This window comes from Delphinus delphis, chromosome 3 (assembly GCF_949987515.2).
Source record: "Delphinus delphis chromosome 3, mDelDel1.2, whole genome shotgun sequence".
NCBI classification, from domain to species: Eukaryota; Metazoa; Chordata; class Mammalia; order Artiodactyla; family Delphinidae; genus Delphinus; species Delphinus delphis.
Window position 1 is genome coordinate 160,450,860 of NC_082685.1, and position 23,515 is coordinate 160,474,374.

Here is a 23,515-nt window from a genome sequence, read left to right on the forward strand (position 1 = left end):
GATAACCTCTAGCTGTCATATAAATATACTGAGAATCACACAATCAGAGAAACTTAGAGGCCATCCAGATCGTGCCAGGTGACCCAGTGACTGCCTCAAGATCCCGAAGCCACTTGTCCCAGAGCAGGAACTAGATCCTAAAGAGCCTGCAGCTCCTTACAGCATCACCCTGTTGGAGCCGTCAGTGAGCACTGATAACTCGTCTTTATTCTCCTGTTCAAAAAATATCCTCTACTCTGTATCCATTTCCTGAGCTGTGTGTGCACACCTAGCAAGACCATATCTTATTTAGAAAAGTCAGCAATGTGACGTGTGCCTCAAAACTGGGATTCTGTAAGCAAAAGCATTTGGGAAACTCTCTAATACCATTGTCCCCTTAGAGGTTGATAACACACGTTGGCATATAAAGGCTTTGAGATGTTCTTAAAAAAAAAAAAAGTTTAACTTTTATCCTAAAGTTATTTGCCTGCCTTGTGCTTTCTTTAAAATTTTTATTTATTTATTTATTTGTTTATTTATTTCTTGCTCATCTAGCCCTTTTAAAAAATTTTTATTGGAGTGTAGTTGATTTACAACGTTGTGTTAGTTTCCGGTGTACAGCAAGGTGAATCAGTTATACATGCACATATATCCCGTCTTTTTTAGATTCTTTTCCCATATAGGCCATTACAGAGTATTGAATAGAATTCCCTGTGCTCTACAGTAGGTCCTTACTAGTTATCTATTTTATATATAGTAGTGTGTATATGTCAATCCCAATCTCCCAATTTATCTCTCCCCTCTCCCCCTTGTGCTTTTTTTATATACAGCACTTATTAACATGCAGGAAACTGTTCCTGGAACATACTTTCAGAAACACTAGCTTTCAAAACCTAGACTATTTCAGAGTGATGTTGATAATCACCAGGTTAGGCGTTAGGGACAGAGTGGAAATAGTGGAATTTGTTTTCAGGAGAATTCAAAGACTTAGAGGCATCTAGTAGGGTCCTATGTAAAGAGAAGAGGTAAATGAAACAGCCTGGTAAAAAGAAACATTTTAGTCCAGTGATTCTGTTAAACCTTCTAAAATATATACATCAAATTATACTCAAAAGGCCCAGATACAAATTCCTTGGTAAAAAATATCACAGGAAAAAGAATTTTTTCAGCCATGATTCACTCTGACAATCTGAAAGGAAAATGTGTCCAATATAATTTTAACTCTACCAGGCTCGAAGGAACAGAACACTAATAAGGTGTTACATTGCAAGAGGAATAATTAACCAGACTCACAGTCTCTGGGCTCATCTCAGGATATTTGCTTTTATATATTTTGGGCTACAACCTGCTTTTGCACTATGTCTTATTAAGTTCTTATTTGAAAGGGTGAGGCTTTGCTTAAAGAATCCAGCATCTTCCTTCTTCATTTTTTCCTACCTCATTAGTCAATTTCACATGATTTTGGACTTACTTTCACTTAAAGTGAGCTTAAGAACCACAAAGTATTGTTAAGGGAATTGTCTAGTTTAGAAGAAAAGCTGCATCTTCTTTTTTTTTTTTCCAAACGCAAAAAAATGCTGCCTGTTCAAATAGCAAACAACGATGCTTAGTAGGTCATGACTGGATTTTACTATGCTAGAAGGTCGATTGTTTCCACCCTCTTCTTGATTGATTTTTATGTTTGGTGATAGGGGCTCCAAATCAGTGACCAAATTCTGTGCGGCCAGTAGCACTCCCTAGAGAAAATGGCAAATGTTTCTGTGCAGGAACGTGAAAAATCCAGCTTCAGAAAAGAGCAGCTGTTTGCAGCAGCGTGTGATGAGTGAGGTGCGGTGGATAAGCTTTGCACCACACCTGGGTCCAGGCATTTGCTGTCCCTCGGTCAAGTAGCAGAGAGTACACACTGTTTCTGTGCCTTCTAGTTCCATGACCTCCGGAAACATACAACACAGCAAAGGGAAACACAAAAGCATACCTCCCAAAGCACAAAAGGAATTCTATTTCCATTGCCTCACCTGGTGCCGAAGCGAACGCAATATGGGTTTCTTTGAAGTTTTAGGAAAAGGTAGTGCTAAGTGCAACCACAATCCAATTCCAAGAAAAGAAGACCGGTCTGTTCCAAATCTTGGTGTACAGATCTTAAGACCATGTCTGTTAAAAAGCAGGCTTACTGTTATGATTTATCTTAAGCTGTAATTTGCATATTAGATTTATCACCTCCATGGGAAGAATTCAGCAGTGCCTTTAAAAGTGCTCTGTCTGTGGGTTCAGCTTTTAACCACAGCACATTTACAAATTACAGCAGTTAGTAAACCTGAGAAGATTTATCTGGAAACTGATCTAACAGCAAGCAAAAGGATTTTCTGCGGAAGGAGAACTATTAACAAATTAGGGTGACAATGAAGAAAGGAGAGAGAAAAAGGGGATTTCATTGGAACATCCCCAAAGCTCCGGTGCTGCACCAGCTGCTTTCAGGTCACGGTCAGGGCTTTTTTTCTGCAGCCCCTCTTCCTCCTTTCTTGGGTTCGCCATAGATGCAGAGGCAGGGTTGGGCATACAGGAAGCTGCGCATTACCCTTCCAGCTTGAGTAATTCAGCTTTTTCCCAGGCCTTCACTGTGGCTAAAATAAGTGTCCTTTGAAAAGGGGTTCTGCTGCCCCAGGACAGCTGGTGTTCCCAGCACACTTCCTGACTATGCTTCCCTGTCTGAAACTGTGAGGACCTCCCAGGGTGCACACACCGTGTTACCCTTTGCTTGAGAGAACAGAGCAGCTGCATGGACTCCGTCTGCAGCCCATGGGATTTCGTTCTCACCAGTGTCAACAGATCCCAGTGATATTTCTGTTTATCCCAACAGAAGTTTGCCATCAGATAAGCGTTAGCTTAGCAAACACATTTACTTTGCAGACTCGAATGCATCCTTGGTTAGCATGACTTCTAACACTTAGAGAAACACATTCCCCCCCCCCCCCCCCCCCGTAGGCAGTCACCCCATTCATCGCTCAACAGTCACCAACAAAGAAAATCAGTGATGGCAAATGAAGAGGGAGAGGACTTACTGCCCCAGGAGAGAGCAAACGAGGCAGGAAACAGCTCCTGCCAGGACCTTGCTTGCTGCCCTTTCTGAGGCCACCTAGCTAGCTAGGCCACTAGGTGTCACCTGCAAATGTCCACGGCAAACTCACTTGGGATAGGGTTTCTCAAGCGAGGAGCAGAGGCAGTAAAGCTGAGCAGCACAGGGGCCCCTTCTTGCCTGTCTTCCGTCCGGCCGTCTTACTCTGTGTTCCGGGGCCCTGTAGATCTCCTGCTTCTGGCTGCCCGGCCCTTGGCCTGTGTATGCTGCCTCTTCATGCCCTGTGCATCCCAGACCACGTAGCCTGGGTACCTTCCAGCAAACTGTGCTGGTGGATGTCAGGGGATCTCACTGGCCCCGATCCCTGCAGGCCTCGCCGGGCTGCGAGCGCTGCATGGACACAACCCCTCGGGGTTGTGGGAAATTCCTGTGAGCAAAGATACGAGGGGGGCAGGACACTTAGGGTGAGGTCTGTGGCCATGCGTGGTCCAGAGATAAACAGGGTCCCATGAGCTGTCACTGCACACGGTGTGGAATCAGTTGAGGGTGCAGCAGCTCACAGTATCCCCGTGGGCATTTTTCAAGTCCAAGATCCTTAGACATCAAGGTCAAGGAAGCCTGGCTCTGGTCAAACGTCCCTCCCTAAAGATTACATCCCTCTTTAAACTTGGTAAGAATGTCTGCCTCTCTTTTTTTAAGGCTCTGTTGTAGCTAAGTATTGTTTTATTTTTTTTTTTTTACATAACTTGGAGGATGGACAGTCCCAGGTAGCATTTTCAGCTTGTGTTCTCTGGCACCCAGCTTCAGGCAGTGGCACCCCTGCTGTACCTCAGCTAGAAACCCTGACATCATTCTTTCCTTTCACCAGTGTTGATTGACAACCTAGATAAGGCCCTGCCCTCAGGGAGACTGACCCGGGAGCAGGGTTCTCAAGGCAGATGAGAAGCAGATCTTACTTCCTGCATCAGAATAAATGGTGGCCCCCATCCTCTTCTACTACTAGCGCCATGGGTCCCGGACTGAACACCTGTTCCTTGTGGTATTGTGATAAGAGGTGGTTCTCTGGCTGTTTCCTTCCCATTTCAGTCCATTACACACACTCCTACCAGGTCAGTCTTCTAAACTCTACACTCACAAGCTTTTGGTCTTTCCTGTGGCCAGTCATGTCCAATCTAAACTCCCCTGCCTGGGGCCACCTGACCCCACCTGACCTCAGATCCCTCCCCTCCCCCAGGCCCAGCCTCTTCTCCTTGAGCCCAGAGCAGGCTCTATTCCATCACTCCCATCCCCCAACCAGAGCCGTCCCCCTTCCTCCCAGCCAGCCCAGGACCGTTCAGGTCTTCCGGGGCACACAGTGGCTGTCGCTGTTGGAGTTGTCTCACTGCTAGTCCTTATGTTACCACCACGGAGCATTTCAATCACGCTTTACTGGTTCCACATTCCCACCGTAGCCTCTTTGAAGGCAGGGACCTCATCTTCATCTCTTTCGTATGCTCCATGGCACTGGATACATAATAGCTACTGAACCAGTCTTCCTAATCAAGTGATTGCCAGACAGCCCAGGTCCATGTGGCACCTGCGTGGCAGAGATTTCCTGGGTGGAGAGTAAGAGCTGGGAGGGCCGCGAGGTAGATACCTGTGTATTATGTTTGACTTAATGAGCTATCGCTGAAAGCTGTTTTTGAACATGTAAAAACCAGTACTGCATTACACACACTGTGCACACTTCCTTCTAAAGCTGTCAGATTAATGAGGATATATTTTGAGTAATGAGAAGTTTGCTTGGTTTTGCTTAGCTACTACTAATTTTGACTGCATGGCTGAATTCATTGAAAACCAATTTCCACTCATCTTTTAAGCAAGGGAACCAAGTTTATTAAGAGAAAAAAAAAAAAAGAGGCAGGAAGGGGTTATTACAGCTGGGGGAGCCTGGCTGGCAGCACAGGGACTTGGTATAGAAGGTGCTTTGGGAATTCCTTCATTTATCTTTAAGATTTTGATGGAAATCACAAAGCACCTATCACTGTTATCTTCTTGCTGTCCCTCTCCTCCCCACTGACAGGGGAGCTTTAAATTTCAGGCAGTTTGAGTCAACACGGTCACTGCTGGAGGGCTAAACTCATCCATCAGCCAGAAGTAGGGTCCTGCACCAGCCCCGTGTGACCACGCTGAGGGCCACGTGTGTGTGACCCAGTGCATCAGGATGGAATTTTTGGCCTGAACCTCTCCACAGGCTGTGGCTACCCTAAAAAGCAAGTAAATTCCAGAAGATATTTAGACCTGCCACAGGTCTTCAGGAGTAATTTTCAATCTACCCCGAACCAAAATTTCATCCTGAGATCCCATGGGGATCCTGGAGATCCCTGGTGTGCTCTGGCTTAGGTCAGAACAGACATCCATCATGTGTCCAGAATTCTTATCTGGGGGAGGGAGAAAGGGTCGGTGATTAGCCTCCTTTGGTAGTAAGCACTTTCATGGACATAATCTCAGTTAATCCTAAAATCTGTCCTATAGGAGACCAGTTTGGGCGAGCATTCCTATTTTCCTAAGCATACTGCATCTCAGAGAAGTAAGGTTGTGTGCCCAAGAGAACACAGCTAGTATGGGGGAAACTCAGATCTGACCTGATGGGCCACATGCTCCCCAGCTTACTCTGCTGGGTTTAGAGGCCAAAGTCCCAGTTCTGCCACTAATAGCTTTCTGACTTTGGGAAAATTATTTTTCCCTATGAGTGTCAGCCCCTCCATCTCTCACAAGAACTAAGACTCCCTACCTTGCTGGGTTTTCAGAAGGATTAAATGAGCTGTGACAAACTCAAGAGAAGATGGCCAGCACAGACACCTACGCACATTTAGGAGCACTTGAAAACAGTCAGCGCTTCATACAAAGCTGTTGATCTCTACAGGGATGAATATGTAAGTTTAGATTTATACCTAGCAGTTCCCTTAAAATACATTTTCCAAAAAGAAAGAAAAAGAACCAGTGAAAATGGGATTTGAGTCTCACTCCAGGTATATTTTAAGGTTCTGTTCCCTTTCAAAATTTACAGCCAATGTCAACAAATACTTGGTTTGCCTAATCTTTTTGTGGTTTGCAGGGAAGGTGGATTGAGTGTTTTTCAAAGTTGGAACTTCCTGTTTTTCCCTGATCAGTGTTTTTCTCTTTGAATTCTTCAATTTTTGCATCAGTCAAGAAAACATGTGGTATGGTCATGTGGGACTAGTCTTACTTTCATATGTGCATTAGAAATGAGGTGATATAATAGTTTATGTCATCTTTTATCTGTTTAGTGTCCTTTCATCTTCACGTAGAAGTAAGTATAGAGAAAGAGCTTGCTTTCATTTCATGTAGAAACGGTCTTTTAGTAACACCAAGGGAGAAATCTTAACGCATTTTAACTTGTGAGGAAGCATCATATTCTATATCGAGCAACTGAAAGGGATTATAAAGCTTTCTTTAGCACAGATTCAGATCTACTGTCAGAGTTATTTTATGCAATGAGAAAATCTATTTACTACTCAAAATCCAGAATTACCATTGGTCTTCTCCTTAACGTGCCATTAACAAAAATCTGCACTTTACCATTTAGAAACTTAACAGACAGCCTTGGGAAATTCCCTTTTACTGTCAGTGCAACAGGAAGAAAAGTTTACTTTGCTTTATTCCTAAGTGTTAAGGAGAGGTTATCAAGCCAAAATCCTGAGGACTTCAAAGAATATCTAGCAAAGGAGCTTAGCGTTTTTGCCACCAATACTCTGGGACACACGAGTTTAGAGTAATTGAAGTGGACCTAAATGTATAGTGGGGATGTTAAAGTTGGTTTCAACAAGCATGCATTTAAGCCACAAGGAAGCTCATGAGTGAGACTGGGTAAAACAATCCTAACACTGAGGTTGGAATGATTCTTAAATTCTTCTGTAAATGCTGTTATATGTAATGCCAAATGAGTTTTGATGTAGTTGTACCCAAAGAGTAGACCTTTTCTTATACATTTCCTTTTGCACAGCTATGTAGGGCTCATTCCATACACCTGCGTTCTAAAGTTCCCTTTTCCACTCATTCTGAGCAGTTAGAATTATCATACTATCTATACTGCTTTTACAGCTGGACCGCTATGTTCGTGTCTTAGCACTGGTTGTAGCAGTAATCCTTCTATGTGTACACTCTCAGCCTTTGTGTTGCCCCCTCCCCACTGCTTTTTCCATCTTCAGCTCTTTGAGTCTGTCCTCCTCCTTGTCATACAAAACTGCCCTAATCCTCAGGACAGTCTTTCACTAATTAACGATTCATACAAGCCCTTAATTCTAAGGTTTGTGGTGAATATAAAGAAATATTCAAAATCACTTAATGAGTACAGCATGTTTGCCTGGTCCTGTGCTCTCTGTTGATCAGTGCGCGTGACATGGTGCCCAGAAAAGGTTAACAGTCTGACCATCGTGTCATGTTTATTGGTCAATAAAGGGCACAGTTCCAGGCAGATATTCTGTACTCATTAAGTATATATGAATGAATGAAATTGTTCCACGAATAAAGAAACGATGGCAATAATTCCCATGACAGGGGCGATCATGTGGCTGAAGCTGGTTAGAGAGGGGTTCCTGGGGAAAGAAAGGCTTAACTTCAAGCTCAGAGGATGGGCAGATGCTGGCATTTCAGCTACGATTAAGAGCTAGCACAGCAAAGAAATCCAGAGGTTGGAGTCTTCCCAAGGCGAGCACTGATAGCCCCGTTAGGTTCACAGAACTCCAAGAAGCCTTCTCTGCCCCTGCAGACTAGATTAAATGTCCTTCTGCTGTAGTCAGACTGTGTTATAATTGTTGTGTTACTTATTCGTAAGTATATCATGACTTAGGTGTTAAAGTCACCAAAGGCAGAGGTAGGTAACAAAGGGCTTAAACAAGTGGCAGCAGGAGGGTGAGTTAAACAAGAGAAGGTTCCTCTTTTCTCATGCTCAGAGGTCGAGGTTTTGGAGACTTGTACCTTTCTTTTGGACAGCACACGGCTTCTAGAATTCAGCCTTGTGTTTAAACTGTCGGAAATCAGGACGTTTTTCAAGCGAGATGAATGGAGGATTCCTTTTAAGAGGCATCATGCCAGGTGATCACAAAAAGCTCGCCAATAACCTATCACCCTTTGCTTTGTGGGGTGACCCTCTGGCTTTGCCCCTAAGAATTAGACATTTCATCTATTTTGTGTGTATTCTTTGTTGTTGTTTTAAACTATGAAAGTAACGTGTTCTTTGTCATAAGTAAAACCATACAGATATGAGTGTAAAGTTGCGAATTTTCCTCTTCCTGCCCCCCTTCATCCCACCTCTCCTAAAATAACCAGTATTAAGAGTGTGGTGTATGTCACTCTCCAACCTTCTCTCTGCTCACACCCATATACTTACACATTTTGAGTGTCTTTTTAATTTTTTTAATGGAGTGAGAATATACCGTATTGCTTACAGTACAACCTTCTTCTCCTTAGCCCTGTGTCACGGGCTTCTTTCTAGTTGGATACGTTTAGTTGCACCTCATGCGCTGTGATTGCTGGTCAGCATGCCCCTATGTGCATGGACCATGCACGCACCAAATAATAACCGTAATTACTTAGCCTTTCCCATATTGGCAGACAGATTGTTGTCAACTGTCTGCTATTACAAAGAATGCTTTAATGAATGCCTTTGTATGGGTGGCATCACGTATTAGGGCTTTATTTTGTTTGGATAGATTCTAAAGGGGCGTTGCTGGATCAAGGAGTTGGTACACTTTAAATTTTAATACTTTTTGACATATTCCTTTGCCACAAGACTATAACCGTTCACTCCAGCCAATACTGTATGAAATTTCCTTTTCTGCCGTATCTTCACCAGCCCTGGATTTTATCCGTCGTTTTCGCGTTTAATCTGATGGCAGTCTTGTTTCCATTTTTACTTCCCTAACTGCTTTACTCTCAGAGTAGAGCATCGTTTCAGGCGTCTACGTTTCATTGGTACTTTTCCTTCTGTGAGTCGCCTGTTCTTGGGGACTTTAATACCTGGTAAACGAAGCTCCCCTTCACTAGACTTCTTTATCATGGTTTCTTGGTCATCCTCCCATACAAGGTGGAAAATCATTTCACCCAGGTGCAAATGAACACCCGAGTTGCTGGAATTTTTACTGAAGCTCCATTAAACTTACAGGTGAATTCAGAAAGATTTCTGTTATATTCGTAACACTGTCTTCTCATCAAGGAACATAGCTTGTCTTTTTCTTTCCGTCTTATGAACTTCAAGAAAATTCTATGGTTTTCTTTACTTAAGAACCGTACTCCTTGTTGAATTCATTCCCAAGGGTTGTGTAGTTATCGCCCTTTTATAATGGGAGTGAGGCAGTTTATTAGTCTCATAAGACAGACTGTGCCATCAGAAACAAAGACAAATTGGCTTTTCTTTGTTTCCTCAACACATTACTCTTAAATAACAAACACATGACAAGGAGTTTTACTAGGGCGCGCTCCTCCTGTCCATTTATATTAATATTTTCTTAAATGATGCTTTAAAATAATGTCAGTGTCAACTGGTGAGACGTAGGGCTGGTCCTACGCATCAGTCGTTTTTCCTGTGGGGTCTCGAGTCTGTGGGAATGTCACAGGATTTGAAAAGGCTTAAATAACCCCATGTGGGCAGTGGGTATTTGGGGGAAGCTTCACGGTGCGTTCTTATTTTGTACCAGGAGAGATACATTAGCTGTCGACTATATCCTGGAGTCACAGAAGGAGCACTGAGTGTGACCAGTAGGCCTGTCTGGACCCAGGTTGTGCCCGAGCTCCTGTCTCACTGTCAGCCGGGACACCACCCTACCGTCTGGAATCACTGGGGCCTTGAATGGAGCTGTACTCCTTTAACAGACGCCCTTCTCGGGTGGTCACGGGAAGCTTGGGTCCAAGGAGCATTCCCCACTGCTCATCCTGTAGGACCTCTTTGCCCAGACTGCAGGGTCGAGGCTGACCAGACCACGCTCTGCCACCAACGGCATCATCACTCAAAGCCAGGAGCCTGCCCTTGGCTCCTCTCAAAAGGAAAGACCTCAAGGAAGTTTTAACTCAGCCTATCCTACCTTCCTTATAAGGGCTCTCCAATTTCCCAAACTACATTGCCATCAGGTAAAAGTAACAATTTCCTTTAGTAATAATTATCTCTAATAATAACCGTCTGGATGGGTAAGGACATTTCTGTGTGAGGACATGCACTCCCCTCCCCCTGCCTTGTTGACAGTGGGGGGATGTTCATCCCAACGCCACCCCTTCACCCACCGTCTTCAGTCTAGTGTTGAAGGAGGGAAGAGCATAGGACTAACGGTCTCCCAGCCTTCCGGTTTGGGCTATACCATATATTAACCAAAAGCCTTGGGCAAGTCAGGGAGTCTCTTTGAACCTTGTTTCCTTTTTTACAAAACGGGAATTTTTGGATAAAGAAGATGAGGCACATATATACAATGGAATATTAGCCATAAAAAGAAACAAAATTGAGTTATTAGTAGTGAGGTGGATGGACCTAGAGTCTGTCATACAGAGTGAAGTAAGTCAGAAAGAGAAAAACAAATACCGTATGCTAACACATATATGTGGAATCTAAAAAAAAAAGAAAAATGGTCATGAAGAACCTAGGGGCAGGATGGGAATAAAGACGCAGCCCTACAAGAGAATGGACTTGAGGACATGGGGAGGCGGAAGGGGAAGCTGGGACGAAGTGAGAGAGTGGCATGGACATACATACACTACCAAATGTAAAATAGATAGCTAGTGGGAAGCAGCCGCATAGCACAGGGAGATCAGCTTGGTGCTTTGTGACCACCTAGAGGGGTGGGATAGGGAGGGTGGGATGGAGACGCAAGAGGGAGGGGATATGGGGATATATGTATAGCTGATTCGCTTAGTTATAAAGCAGAAGCTAACACACCATTGTAAAGCAATTATACTCCAATAAAGATGTAAAGAAAATTTAAAAAAAAAACAGGAATTTTCAATACCTACCCTGTTGTTGAAGCACTGTTAGATACAGCCAATAAGATAACGTGTGAAGGTACGTTCAAAACTCGGCCATACTGCATATGGAAGAGGTTGGTGTCCTTCATGTGGTCCATAAATCAGATTCCTTGAATGAATTATTTACACCCTCAACAAGTATGCTTCTATGGCTGCAGCATCCTTTGGGGCTCCAGGGGCCAAGTGGACAGGGGCGCAGATGTCTCCTTTCACTGGGTCACCTGCGTCCCCTCGTTCACGTAGGCCAAAGGGCTAGAGCAAGACAGCACTTCAGGCTACTCTGATTTTCAGAGATCCAAAATCTGAATTACAGTAAATCTGGATTTACAGAATGAAGTTCAGCATGTGTGTTTACCAGCTCATTATTACGTACATGAAATAGTAAGTGACAAAAATGTATTCATTCTCTCTTTAGTCTAGAAATTTTCAGAGCACTTCAATTTTACCCGCACTGTTCTGTAGCTTATTCCTTGATCATATCACTTTTCTTGGTGAAAAATATTTGGCACAAAGCATGGTTATAGTTGTAAAGACAAAGTAAGTTCAGGATATATAATTCTTAAATCCTTGCTACCACTATTGACACCATTGGACTTTCCCGATTTGCTTGTGCTGCAGTGACATTCTTTGTCCTTTCTTGTTTTGTGTTCTAAACAGTTTATTCAGTGAGATGATTTTACTTTACCTAGAATCTCATAAGTCGGATCAGTAATTTAGGCCAATAATAGCAATGGCGTCATGGGGAGGCCATGACAAACCTACTTGCACACAGCAAAGCAACCACTGAAGACAGCTTTGTCACATTAAATATGGTCCATTTGAATTTTGTCGGGGTTCCTCTCTCAGCATGTGTACGTGTCTGTGCATGTGTGCACGTGTGTGTGCAACACTGGTTTGTAACATCCATGGGCTGGATGGACTAACCTGTTTAATGACTAATTTTGACTCTCACTAGCCTCCTAAAAACAATCAGATCAAATGCCCCAGGCCCTTAGAAATCTTTCACAAAACTTGACATGTGCCCGGTTATATAAATACCAGCAGTGAGTCATAGCTGAACCTCAAGCAGAAATAAATGAATCCCACAGTTGAGAAGCAAGTAAAAATTTTGCACAAGTTAAAGATACTAGGATGGTGCATTATCCCAGGTAGAAAAGAAGCTCATAAACACTCTTGTCCACGTCTCCAGAAGGCCGCCGTGGAGAGCCTCTTAGCATTTCTACCACGCTAGTGCTGGGGGACTGGTGCATGAGCTTGGGAAGACAGCCCACGTGGTGCTGTGTTCCCAGCTTCCGTCTGTACCCTTCGCCATGCTGTGTGGTGCTGATGCCAGAGCATTAGTGACCTGATTTCTCTTATCCTCATTTTCTTGGCGTGGCTCAGATATATGATGACTTCAGCCTCGCTCTGTTCATCCTCCACATTTACGCTTGTAGTGCTTGCTACACGCTATAGTTTCAAAAATAATCTTTGCTTCAGGGTCTTTGGAATTTTCCATAAAAATCCATCTTTATCCAAAAGTTCTCTTTGCTCTGCTCGGCTAATCCTCTCTGTTTAAAGTAAGCATTTGGCCCCAACTGCGGTATCTAATTCAAAGTGGAAAGAGGGCTTGGTTCAGGATGATAGAGTGATGGTTAGGATCTCAAGCCCAGAGGTCAAGAAGTTCTAGATTCTTCTCCCAGCTCTGTGTCACGCTGGACAAGTGGCTTAGCCTCTCCGCGTACCAGTGTTCTCACCAGTAAGCTGGGAAATAATCGTACATCCCTCACAGAGCGGTCGGGAGAAGTAAAGATCCCAGAACAGTGTCCGTCAGAGAGCTAGCGCTCAGGAAATGTTAGCCGAGATAGTTTCATCGTCATTATTATGGTGGTCATTGGGTTTCATAAGCTCCAAATGCAAATAGGCATTCGCTTCTTCTTCTCTTAGAATGAATGCATTTGTAAATGTCAATAGAAGTTCGTAGATGACATTTCAGAATGTTGCAGTTGAGTCAGAAAAAGGAACAGAGCCTCGGAGCTGCTTGCTCAGAGATCTACAGCCAAATTTAAGGTGCTAGAGACATCAAGAAAAAGAATCTACTCCTAATCATGGGGAGAGTATGTATGTAAGCAGGGTGCGTAAGTACGTAGGCAGAGAGAAAGCATAGAAAGTTAGTAAAAAGACTCCCCCGATCCCAAAGTCGATCTATTCCAGACTGTTGTTTATGGAGTTGTTGTGCGAGCTGTTTAGTTTTGTTCTGTTAATAAAGAAGCATTTTAAACTCGATTCTACAGTGGAATAGACATAGTCTTAAGATATTAACCAAGAGATAGCATCATTTGGGGACCATATAACCTTATAAGTATTAAAAAAATTAGTAGGAAATGGAGATTTTCACAACAGTAAAGATATGAGATCAAGGTGAGAAATAAGTAAGGAATCTTAAATGACGTGGGAAGCTTTGGTTTTTTAAAAGTAAACTAGAATTTTCATAGTAATATTTCTTCCTTGTCAAGCCTCCTACCATCTTGAATTAAAGTTAAATTTAGGTATATAAGCTTCATGTTTAAATGAAAGGTCAAGAGGATCTGAGGAGGGACCTATGACACTAAAATATATCCTTGAACGAACTAACACATTTCTAGATTAAAACATCAAGCGTGAAATGCTTTTTGTTTTCCCTGAAGTATGGAAGAAACCAACAGCAGAAAACTGAGTTAGCCAAATGTGGAACCTGTTCAGTAGTTTGTTCTTTGTAGAAACTCCTGTCCAGGTGTGAGAAGTGACACAGAAAAGCAGTGGTATATTTTGGACTTGCCTTGTGTTGTCTCTGAGTTTCCAGGAAGCACTAAATATGGATAGCACTGCCCAGAGCAATGACTCTGACGACCAAAGAGACCAGGCTTCATTTTACTGCCACTCCCTGTAAACCACAACCTCATGTGTGGGTGTCAAGTTCTTGGCCAGAGCTCCAGCTAGACAGAGCGAGGTGTGTCCTTTAGAGGGGTGTATAGATCCTTGAGAAAATAAAACATGGCTGGAAAACTACCGGGAAGACAAATGATCTAATTTAACCCAAACCACTTTTTAAAATACAAACGAACAGAACAGTAACAGTGGGAAATTATAGGAACCCAGTCTCTTTGAGGGGACTGAAATCCAAAGGTTGCTGATTAGCTATGCCATTGGAAGACGCTGTTCCCACAGGTAGCTTTGCCTCCACGTGTACTTCTGAATTTCCCACACTTTCACAAATGCAAATTTTCTGAGGACCTTGGGTTTGAGAAAGATTTTTAAACTGTATTCTTTTGCCACAGTAATGGTTGAGTGTGCTTCATGTCCTAGAAGGTGTAACGGGAGTGTTGAAGCTGTAGACAGAGGAGTGGTCTTTTATCAAAGACAGAAGATTACCCAGCCCTGTGTCCCATTGGTTTTCCTAATCCAGGATGAGGCAAGTAAAGGAAGTATTCATCTTACTAAAAGTAAAATAAGGGACTTTCAGCCTTTCATATAATAATCTCACTGCTATTTTAGGGAACAATACCAGTTTCCAACTCAACACCTTTTTCTGACAGCAATATGGGTTTTTTAAATTGAAGTATAGTTGATTTACAATGCTGTGTTAATTTCTGCTGTACAACAAAGTGAACCACTTATACACATGTATACATTCTTTTTTATTTTCTTTTCCATTATGATTTATCTCAGGATATTGAATATAGTTCCCTGTGCTACACAGTAGGACCTTGTTGCTTATCCATTCTGTATGTAATAGTTTGCATCTATTAATCCCAAACTCAGAGCCCATCCCTCCCCCATGCTCCCTCCCCCTTGGCAACCACAAGTCTGTTCTCTACTGTCTATGAGTCTGTTTCTGTTTCGTAGATATGTTCGTTTCTGTCCACTCAGCACCTTTTTCGTGGAAGAATTTGAAGAGCCATTTCTATATGAGCAACGTGATCATTTTTTTACCGTATGGCCATGAATGTCAGTTACAAGATCCGAGTCCAACTGCCCTTGGCACTTCCTGAACTATGTGGCCATCTCTCTCCAAGCCTTGTTGCCCTTACAGGCACCCATCTTCTCAGATTTGGAGATTATCACCCTGGTTACCTGTCGGCACACTTAGCTCTCAGCAGGGTTCTCTCAGCTTCTCCGAGAAGGTTCTCCTTTGAATCTAAACTTCTGATTTTCTTTTCACGGCAGCTGACTTCTGTTATAGGATTTGACTTCATAGGGGAGCAGCTTGTCCTATATGCCAGTTGACATCCAAACGACATGAAAAAAAAAAAGTCAGAAAAAATCTTTGTTTAAGCTTTGTACTTAAGAGGCTAATCATGTGTCCCCCTGTTGCATCCTATCTATGTCTGTGTGTCTGCAGTTAAGGAGTCACCTTTATCCAGTACTTACTGGGTGCCCATGTGACATAGTAGAAATAGCAGTGGATATCCCTGTCTATCCCATGAGAAAATATCAGAGGCACAGGAAGGTGTATAGTGTCACTGCCCTCTCTTTGCATATTTTAAATATATAGATTCTATCAAAAATGAGTTTATTTACCCAGAAAAACCAAACCTGCAGTTGGAAGATTTTTATGAAGGACCAGATAAATCAGCTGGATGTCAGTTAACACATCTCTTCATTCACATATTGAATCTTAACTATGTGTCAGGCATTGTGCTGAGTAGATGCAGGAAAGCTGGTGACAAGTAAGCCCAAACCCTGCCTCAAAGTAATCTGGCAAGAAGGGCAGTCTGGTAACCAGGCAACCACAGTACAGCCCAATGAGTGCAGCACTGGGACCCGGGGTATAGGGTGCCAGGGAGCACAGAGGAGACTAGGCCTAGGGGACGGCTTCGCAGAAATGTGATTCCTGGGAACTGAACTGATGATGAGTTTACCAGGTGAGTGGGAGTGGGGACAGGGGTAGAGGCAATCCTATGTAGAGAAAAGAGCTTGAGCAGAGACCTTTAGCCGAAAGGGAGCATGGCGTATCCAGAAAGCTACAAACAGTTTAAGCCTCATAAAACATAGCGCAAGGGCAAGTGTAGAGACCAGACAGACAAGCAGGGTCAGATCGTGAGTGGCCTCTGTGAGTGGTCACTCATTGAACAAATACTTACTGGATGCCGTCTACCCGTGTGCCGGACACTGTCGCAGACACTTAGAGCAACATCTGTGGGGTCCACGGTCTGTGAACAGGATGCACCTCGGATACCCTTGTAGGAATTTGGATTTTTGTGATCTGACCGTAGTGTGGAGGGAAGGAGGGCTTGGAGACAAGAAGACCACGAGTGACCTGACCCAAGGCATGGTGGTGGGGCTGGAGAGAACTGGACAGATTAAGAGTGACTAGGCGGACTTCCCTGGTGGCGCAGTGGTTAAGAATCCGCCTGCCAATGCAGGGGACACAGGTTCGAGCCCTGGTCAGGGAAGATCCCTCATGCCACGGAGCAACTAAGCCCGCGCGCCACAACTACTGAGCCTGCGCTCTAGAGCCCGTGCTCCACAGCAAGAGAAGCCACCACGAGAAGCCTGTGCACCTCAACGAAGAGTAGCCGCCACTCACCGCAACTAGAGGAAACCCGCACGCAGCAACAAAGACCCAACACAGCCAAAAATAAATAAATAAAATTTATTAAAAAAACAAACAAACAAAAAAAACAATGACTAGGGAAAGAGTATGTTTGGGACCAGGAAATCTGTGCGTATGAGGACTGAGAGGGATCCAGGGAGATCCTCAGGCTTCTGGGTGGGATGCATTCATTCAAAGGGAACCCAAGAGGAAGGCTGGGTCTGTGGGAACCCAGGTAGCCTAGTAGATGGTGAACCCAGTTTTGGAAACGTGGAGTGTGAGGTGCCACAGGGGCACTCAGATGGAGATGGGTGGGTCTGGAGCTTAAGAGAAGCCTGAGAAATCTGGAGAGATGGATCAGGGACTCCTGAGCAGACAGGGAATAATTGAAGCTGTGGGAGGGGGAGGGATTGCTGAGCCAGAGGGGAGAGGGAGCGGAGGCGAGGGCCCCAGGTAGAACCCTGGGGACACCGATATTTGAGGCAAAGGAAGAGGAGGCATCAAGGAGAAAGAGCTGGAGCAGAAGAGCTAGGAGGAGAACCTAGAAACTTCAGCGTCACTGAAGCCAAGGAGGAAACAGCGTTTCACAGAGGGAGCGGCCCACAGGGTAGATCCGCCCAGGGGTCAGAAAGACAACGACAGCAAGTGCCCGTTTGCTTTAACAGGAAGAGCATGTGTGAGGGCCGCGGACAGAGAAGCCAGAACCCAGTGGGTGCGTTCAACACAGCGTTATGCGCTGGCTTCCTGTCATGTGGCCAGAGCATGCTAGAGCTGTGGTTCTGGGGCCACAGATGGGGTTCCTGCACTTCGGGAGCTGCTGTTCTAACAGGCGGAGGAGTGGATGGGAAAAACAAAAGTGGGAATAAGGAGCACAGGTACCACTTTATAGAAGTCATCTGTGAAAGGGAGGTGAGAAAGAGGGCGGGAACAAAAGGAGGAGAGGAGGCCAGAGAAGGTTTATTTTTCACGTGGAAGAGACTTAAGCATGTGAGAATGAGGATGGGAAAGAGCCCGTCAAGTAGCCAAGATCAGACAAGCAGGAGAGGAAGATGGCGGCTCCTGCCAAGGTCAGAGAGACAGAAGTGCAGAGACCCAGGGAGATAGCCGTAGACTCGCCCTGCTCAGACTGGCCTTTCCAGCATAACGAGAGAGAGGAGGTGAAGAAGGGTTTGGGGCAGATGTGTTTTGTGGAGGATCGTTTTAGGGAGAGAAGCAACAAGAAATTTAGTTTCTACCTGATGGATTCCATATTGCAGATGAAGTAAGAGGTGAGAAAGTAAGAGGCTGAGAAAGAGGAAACGAGGCAGCCCAGGAATACAGAGAGCAGTGGTGGGAAAGATGGACCGATAACTGAGCAGTGAACAGCCCGGTTGAGGATGGAGACAATGAGTGTGTAGTGGCAGCACCCTGCGTTGTACATTTGATTCCAGCCGCTCCCAAAGCCCAAGTAGAAGTCTACAAATCTAGATAAGGGTCGAATAGGTAAATAATGAGATGAATCCAAGGTCAGAGGTTTGCGGACAGTGAGTTGTGGGTACTGACAAGGGTGAGGTTAAGGTGATGACTATGAAATGTGGGGTAGAGTGAGGAAGGACAGGCAGCAGGAGGGAGAAGATGGGGCGGTCAAGAGGGTGACGAGTTTAATGGCGTTTAGAGTAGCTAGAGGGGGAGGTGCAGAGAGAGCCTCACAGATCTCCCGGACAGGAGTTCAACGGTGCTGCCTGGACACCAGACCTGCCCTCCAGGACAGGGTATCACCTTCTGGTCCCACTTCAGCTCCTGGGGCCGGCGGAGGGGAGCAGGTACAACACTCCACCCAGCGCCCAGCTGTTAAGGAACACTCGCTGTTAACATTGGCGTGAAATGATTGGCAGGACGGAGGTGAGGTGGTGACTCTTGGTTTAAAGACGCTCAGTTGGCAGTTAGAGATGTTTCTGGTCTCTAGAGCCCAAGTTTAAAAATGTCAGGATCCCTTTTAGGGTTTAAAGATCTAAGACAGTTCATACCAGGGAGATCACATGGGATTTGTTAGCCATTTCCCTGGAGGCTGTGGTTTTTTGGTTTTGTGTTGTTTCACTTTTTAATATCCTGTAGTTTTGCTGACTTTCTGGGGGAAAAAATTAGGCATTAGAACACCATGAACCTGGCTGATACTGGGATTTACTAAGGCAGATAGGACCCAAGAAAAGCCTTCTGGAGCCAGATAAGTTTGTAAGTCAGACATTACATATTGACGACTACCCACAGCACAGAGAATGCTGATTTGGAGTGTGACGAGGCCCCCGTGCCATGCCATCTGGAACCAGAACCAGGCTGGGCTTGAAGGTCAGCTTCATATTTACAGTGGTTGGAGTCTCGGTAGATGTGGCCCTAATTTAAAGTGTCTTTACTCTGGAAAGCCCATGAATGTTTAGACACTTGCCTCTGATAGACACTTGCTCTGAACAGCCGGTGAACCTCTGTACCTACAACAATCTTGGGACAGAATTGTGACTCCGGGCCTAATTCATTCCAAAGACTTCTCAGACACTTTCTTAGCTGAATTTCAAGGCCATAGCTCTTCCTCTTTCCCAGCCACAGTGGCTGTTCTTCCTGGTGTTGGCTAGAGATGCAGCAGGGTTTGTGAGTGACGTGGCCAGAACAGTCGTAGCTAACTGATGGATGCTGAACTACAGCATCTTTATAACCCCCAGGTAACATGGAAGGCTTGCCACATACTTAATGTTTAAGTTTATTTCTAGGGTGCTACAGGACTGAACCTCAGACTCCCTTCTATCTATACCTTGTCTAGATAATCTTGTTTAGTCTCCTGCCTTTAAATGCTGTCTGTATGCTGACGACCTTCAAATAGCCATAGCGGAGATGTCCCCTGGACACCAGGCTCACTGAGTCAACTATCTTACCTGACTTCTGTGTTTGGAATGCCATGGGTGTCTCACACCCAGCAGGGGACTCCTCAGTGGAGGTCTTGCCTTTTCCTCCCAAACCTTCCCTCCCCCAGTCCCTTCATCTCAGTAAGTAGCAACACCATTTGACCAATGACTCAAGCCAAAAAAGTCAACAGCCAGCTTTGATTTCTCCCTTTTCCTCACACCCACCACATAGTCCATCACCAGGTCCATTTATTTTACCTCCAAAAAGCTCTCAAGTCAATCTACTTCTCTCCGTCTTCCCTACGTCCCCTAGTCCAAGCCATCGCCTTCTCTTACCAGAACTCCTGGCTTCCTGCTCTGCCTGTCCCTCTCCAGGCCACGTCCATCCCTGCAGCCAACAGGAGCCTCTATCCCACCTCTGCGTGGACTTCCCACTGCTCTTAGAGCAAAGCACCGCTGTGACCTGGAATTACCTCAGCATTGTCTTCTCTTCCAAGTTCACCTATTCCCCTCTATTCTCACTGGCCGCCTTTCTGTTCCTTAAGAACACTAAGCCCTCCTGCAGGCCTGTGCCTTCCTCCAACTCTATACAGCTGTTCATTCTTCATCTCTCAGCTCAGATATCACCTCTTTGAAGGGGTTTCCTTGTCCAGTTCATCTGAATAAGCTCCTCCAAGGAAACCCCAGCTCATTAATTTCATTTCTTCAGTACCCATCACAGGAAATGTTTATCCTGTTCGTGTGTATTTCACTTCATTCTTTCATCCTTATCGTTCACCTATCATGTGATCCCCTATCATGTTTAGGTCTGGAGATGTGGTGTGAACCAGACAAAGTTCTCTTTGTGCCCTGGAGCTTACAGTCAAGTGGAGAAGATAGACAGGAAGACAAATAACAAGTAAATAGACAGTATAATGTCAAGTAATGAACATGCTATGAAGAAAAACAGGGTAAGCAAATTGAGACAGACAGGTAAAGCAAACAATAGGTGATGGAAGGAAGTATAAGAACTAATGGCTGATAAGAAGACATCACAAATAAGTGGGCAATGGGTGTTTTATTCAAACTGGTGTTGAAGGAGTAAACTATTATGAGAAAATGAATTTTAAGCCATACCTCACAGCATAAGTTCCAGGAGGAGTGAAAAGCTAAATGCGCAAATGAAACTATAAACTAGACAAAATTACCTTAGCTAAAGATGCGTAAGAATGACAGAGTCCAAAACTACGGAAAGAAACTCCGTGAAATGAAGGATCAACTGCATAATAACTTAATATTTCTGGTATCAAAAGAAAATCATAAAATTAGGAAGTGAACAAATTGGGGGCAGTACTGAAAATGGAAATAATAAAAAGGCTAATAATATTAATATAGCATATCTCCTCAATTCTAAAGCTCTTTTTCCTTGCATTTGAATGCTTCTTGAAATCAGGATATGTTTTCCCATCACGATGTACATTTAATTTGGCCAATAAAAATGTTAAGTCAATAGTAAATCTTACAAGTAATAACATCTTCATCTTACAATCAAAATGTGATTTCCTTAAAGTGCATACAAATTAGTATCAACATTGAAATTCCTGGCAGAAAATACCTAATTCATTCATTCATCCAACAAATATTTGAGTGTTTATAAGGTAGCAGGGTGGTAGGTGTACAGTGGTAAACAACATAGACATAAATCCTTGCTTTCAAGTGCCTTTTCTAGGCCAGTCATGGGTGGTGCCCTGTACACTACTTATAGACAATCTAAGATCCATTATTTCAGCGAGAATAAGTACCATGGCCAAGGCCACTCAGTAGTTAAGTGGTAGAAGCGGATCTAGTCAAGTCTGCCTGTCTCTAAACCCTGTGCTCTTTCCTCAAATTACCATAATTGTTGAGCTCAGTGGAGTTTTCACACCCAGTCTTGCTGACAGAGCTGTTCTTCCCTGTGCCCTTCTTTCTGCTCTCGTGCCTCAGCGCTGGGTTTAGGACTTCATCAAGGAACAGTTGGTGAAAATAGAAAGCATTGCCGTTGATGCCCCAGCCAGAGCTAATGTCTTTCTAGCAAAGAATAAAATTTTGCCAACAAGACATATAAAAAGACTAATCCTACATTATTTAGGGGCCCTCCTATATAGTTTTAAAACTTGTGCTAATATACAATTTTATCATTTAAGTTCGAACACGTATTTTAGCAATAAAAAGTAAACAGTTTTCAGTCATAGATTGGGGAAGGATGAGAAGGAAAAAGAACAAACCATACACTGTTCTCTATGTCTGAGAGAAACGTAATTAGAAGTTGTATTGAGCTGGGGATTCTGGAAGCAGAACCTGCGTTCGGAAATTCTTGTGCAAGTGATTTATTGAGTGTGTGCTCTCTGGAGAAGGGGAGAGGGAAGCAGTGGGCAGTGGGGAAAAATTAAACAAGGATGTGGTCTTCACTGGAGACTAGCTTCCACCTGATCCCATGGGGAGCTCTGGAGCATGAATTGTACCAGAGTGATCAGTCCCACAGTGAGGCAGGGGAGGTGACCTTTTATACCCCTGTGTCAGCTAGCTTGGCTTCACAAAAAAGAATGAAATAATGCCATTTGCAGCAACATGGGTGGACCTAGAGATGATCATACCAAGTGAAGTAAGACAGAGAAAGACAAGTACCGTATGATATCACTTCTATGTGGAATCTAAAAAAATAACACAAATGAACTTACTCACAAAACAGAAACAGACTCACAGACTTAGAAAACAAACATGGTTACCAAAGGGGAAAGGCAGGGGGAAGAGAGATAACTAAGGCATTTGGGATTAGCAGATACACACCACTATATAAAAAATAGATAACCAACAAGGTCCTACTGTATAGCACAGGGAACTATATTCAATACCTTGTAATAACCTATAATGAAAAAGAATCTGAAAAATATATATATATACACACATATGTACAACTGAATCACTTTGCTGTACACCAGAAACTAACACAACACTGTAAATCACCTATACTTCAATAAAAATAACTTAACTGAAAGTGTATTACTATACAGAAAGCTGACTCTCCTGCCCAGTCAGTTGCCTGTGCCTAAAGACAGAGGCGATGTACTGGGGACATTTTTAAAATAAAGTTCTTCTTCCTGGACATCCATCCCCACTACCTCCAGTCTACTTTATTGTCTACTAGGTGGGAAAGTTAGTTTGGAAATGCCATCCTAACAAGGTCACCAGTACCTCAGAGGGTCCCTCATGGAGGATGATTAAAACAGAATATTCTATGACCACATCTTATTATTCAAAACAGTGTATTTGGTTTAAAGATTTTCTTTTCCTGTTTGTCTGCACAGAGATCATGAATCTATTTCAAGTTAAGATACAGTAAGAATCAGGTGAATAGCATCCATTGATTGTATAATAATTTCCTTCAATACCTATTTTCGTAGCATAGAACTTACTTTATGCTGTGAAGGATACATACATAACAGATACCTAGTATTTCACACACACACACACACACACCCCTTCCTTAAAGGAAAAGAGAAACCATCACCTACTCCATATAAAGTGGCTGACCCATTTCCAGAATACCTGTTGCTATTATGTCGGTTCAGCCTACAAATAAAATTTAACATGTTAACCTTTTAACCAGAACTTCTCCGAATTATTTTCTGATATTAACATAAAATGCTTGTTGGGTTTTCTTCTATTACTTTCACCCCAGTGGACAGCTATCTCCCCCACAGGAAGATATTTCAAAATGAAGCTAATATGGATGAAAATGAAAACTAATAACCTTTATCAAATTACAGTGAGATTTGCCCTATAAGCTGCTTAGAGTGCCTATGGAAACATGACCTGCTGAGTTTTATTGTAGGAGATATAAGACAGCGTTTCTTATTTATTTATTTATTTTTGGCTGTGTTGGGTCTTCGTTGTGGTGCGTGGGCTTCTCATTGCAGTGGCTTCTCATCGTGGTGGCTTCTCTTGTCGCACAGCACGGACTCTAGAGCACAGGCTCAGTAGTTGTGGCTCGCGGGCTCTAGAGCGCAG

The 23,515-nt window shown here is 43.8% G+C and overlaps 1 protein-coding gene across 1 annotated transcript in view; it reads left to right on the plus strand.

Annotated features, from left to right (window-relative positions):
• Positions 1–23,515, plus strand: part of ANKH (ANKH inorganic pyrophosphate transport regulator) — a 140,509-nt gene that overhangs the window by 54,068 nt on the left and 62,926 nt on the right. The gene's annotated exons all lie outside the window — the stretch shown is intronic.